General features: G+C 42.6%; 1 protein-coding gene across 1 annotated transcript in view; it reads right to left on the minus strand.

The window, feature by feature from the left end:
- The window catches only part of susd6 (sushi domain containing 6), a 26,290-nt gene that overhangs the window by 16,495 nt on the left and 6,639 nt on the right, over positions 1-3,156 (minus strand). The gene's annotated exons all lie outside the window — the stretch shown is intronic.

Genomic DNA, 3,156 nt, shown 5'->3' on the forward strand with positions numbered 1-3,156 from the left:
CACACACACACACACACACACACACACACACACACACACACACACACACTTTTGTTTGGCTACAGAAAGCAACACGTTTCAAAGACTATACAGTTGTTTGAAGACGCCTGAAGTAGGCCAAGGCTCATTCAGAATTTTCCTCTGTGGTCAGAGCAATGACGCTATGCTAGCCACTGGAGTCTACTCTGTTATTAAAAAGAAAAAGAAAAAGAAAAGGGGGGGGTTGTTGAGTCTTTTTCCTTGAGCTTGACTTTTGAGAACACACCCTTGCCACCGACACCCGTGATGCAAGACCTGCCAAAACAAAGGGATCAGTATGTACACTGGGCCTTCACCAGGTGGAGAAAAAGTGTATTCAACTCGAGCCAAGAACGGACAACAATCGATTGTCAAAAACAAACACAAATCCCAGAGGAAATAAGAAGGGCAACTCTCTGCTCCATCTCTGGCCGTCCTCCCCCTGCTCTTGACTTTACCCTATGACTCCACTTTTTCTTCCAGGCCGGGGGAAAAGCCATTTCCCGTTCTCACACATGTACATACATAAGACGTCGGCACCACACAGAGCACACAGCAGGCCTGTTTGTGGGAGTCTTCTGGTCCTCGCTGGCACTTTCCTGTAATAGCTTTAACACCACTTCAGAAGTTTTTTTTAGACGGCATCGTTTATCCGTTTAAGTGGACCCACAAGGACGGTCCGAGTCCTTTTTTTGCCTCCTGACATATAATGCTGTTAGAGCAGAAAAACACGGCATGTGATCCATGTGAATAGACCCTGTGGCGCTCAGAGTTCCCATCTTTATTACTACGTCAGTTCTGACTCACTGTCTAGGTCCGCTTCCCCTGAAACAAACCACAAAAGGCTCACTGTGAGGAACTGACACCATATTAGGAACTGAGCTCCATGCGGCCAACATTAGTGGGGATGTCAGATACACTCAGAAAAGACAAGTAATGTTTGCACTGTGCCCTGAAAAATCCTCCAGACTGATGCCATTTATCTTGTGCATACACAAAACCCAGAGTGCCGCTTTGTTGCTGTGTTTGTTTACTGGCACCCTGCTTGAAAGCAGAGGATGTTTTGCTCAGCATGCTGCTACTTCTGGAAAAATGTACGCGATCATTAACACAAATCATGCATAGTAATCACAAGCACAAATTTAAGCCATTTACATGAGCTAAGCAGCTACTCCGCTGGTAATCTTGTTTACAATGAACAGCTGAACAACAGATAAAAAAAGACACGGCTCGACCGCGATTGGTTCTATAAATACCTCTGCTCCAAAAGGCTTTGTGACTTCTCCCTAACTGAGCATCTTAACAGGTACACGAATGTGAAGCCATCAATGCGGAAGCTCAAAGCTGTTCCTTTCTTTGTTAAAGAAACCAAAAAATCGGGAGCGAAGAGTCGCTCAACCGTTGCCGTCTATCATCCTGTCTCTCCATCTTATTTCCCATCACTTAAAGGTCAAATACCTAAAAAAAAAGAGTCGAAAATAGGAGTTTGATGCCGCTCGGTGTCGTCTCTGGTGTTTAGAGCTTTTGCTCTAGTATTCAAATGCAGCAGAGTATGTATTCTAAGTCTCCATTTCTATTCATACAGCACGCTGCTCTTTGTATGAGTCTGGAATAAGCCTGTCAGCAGTGATACAATTTCACATTCATGAAAATTTCCAGAGCAATCGCCATCCCTGGAACACGCCAAGGGATCACCTCTGTGAATTATGTATGCCGAGCAGGGAGGGAGGGAGGCCAGTGAACAGAACTGACACCATGATGAGTACCTTACCTTTGTGGTAATAGTTCTAATTATAGATTTGATTTCATACTTCCATGTTGTAAATGCTGAAATACCCTTATTTGTTCTTTTAGTATTGAAATGGCTGAAATTTAATGTTTTCATACATCACATTCATGCTGTTTGTATTCATATATTCTTATCAATGAGCATTGTTTTGCGATCTTTTTCTAAATCTTCCATTCCTCAACACAAGCAGCTTGTGATGTGTGATTAAATATTTAGGTTCACACTACACTGACTGAATTCTAAATTCCCTCATCAGATATCTGAGGTTATGTACTCAATCATAATTAAGCGGTTATGGAAGAGGTTGTAAATAATTACGTGCTTTTTTTAAATATATAAAAACACATTTGTTTAATACAGGAGAGCAAATATCAAGAGCGTTTTAAGACCCAGAACTGTGAGTCAGCCTGAATGCTGCACTATAAGGAAGTGATTATGTCACAAATAGACTTGACACTTTGACAACACCCAAAGCTAACCTTTGTATTGTCGAACGCTCACTCAAAGCACCGTCTGGAATTTTCCATTACGTGCTTGAAATCTAGGTTCATGACAACGTGAAGTAGTACAGGTATCAATAAGAAAAACTAAATAAATATGTAACAAATGTCCAGGCAGATGTCTTCAAGCATTCAATGAGATAGCAGGTCTATAGGCATTTAAACATGCCAGTGGAAACAGTCTAGAGGCCCTCCTGTCATTTTACATCAGCTGACTGGCAGTCTTAAAGGCACAGGTGCATCATGGGTACTGGAAAAGAAGAAACGTGACCCTATATAATGCACCAACTGTCATGAACATGGTGGATACAGGGTCTCTCTTTTGACACTGAATCATGTGATTTTGGGGTACAACCTATTACGCGATATGTATAACATCCACAAGTAACCAGAGTATGTAGAGCACACACGGAAAGATACACACACATACAGTACATAGAGCACGTATGTGTGTGAGCGTGTTGGATGCAGAACGTGAGGGTGATACCAGCCCCTCTGGGCTCCAAATGAATCATGTGTATTACATAAGAGTTAGAGAGAGACAGATGACACACTCGGGATCAGCAGTGCCCTCCCCCCTGTCCGTCTCTCACAGACCTCTAATCCTTTCTTTGCCGTTTCTCACACACATTCCTTTATTTAAAGGCATTAAAGAGAAAGTTGATCAATTAAAGCTTTAAAAACATCCCAAAGCCTTAAACCACACCTCGCACACATTTACTTATTCACACATACACAGTCTGCCTCCACTCTGTGGCAAGGACATCTGGCACATTTCACAAGCTGGCTATGTGAGAGGAGTGTGTGTGTGTGTGTGTGTGTGTGTGTGTGTGTGTGTGTGTGTGTGTG

This window comes from Anarrhichthys ocellatus, unplaced genomic scaffold, assembly GCF_004355925.1.
Source record: "Anarrhichthys ocellatus isolate YVR2014 unplaced genomic scaffold, GSC_Weel_1.0 scaffold25, whole genome shotgun sequence".
NCBI lineage: Eukaryota > Metazoa > Chordata > Actinopteri > Perciformes > Anarhichadidae > Anarrhichthys > Anarrhichthys ocellatus.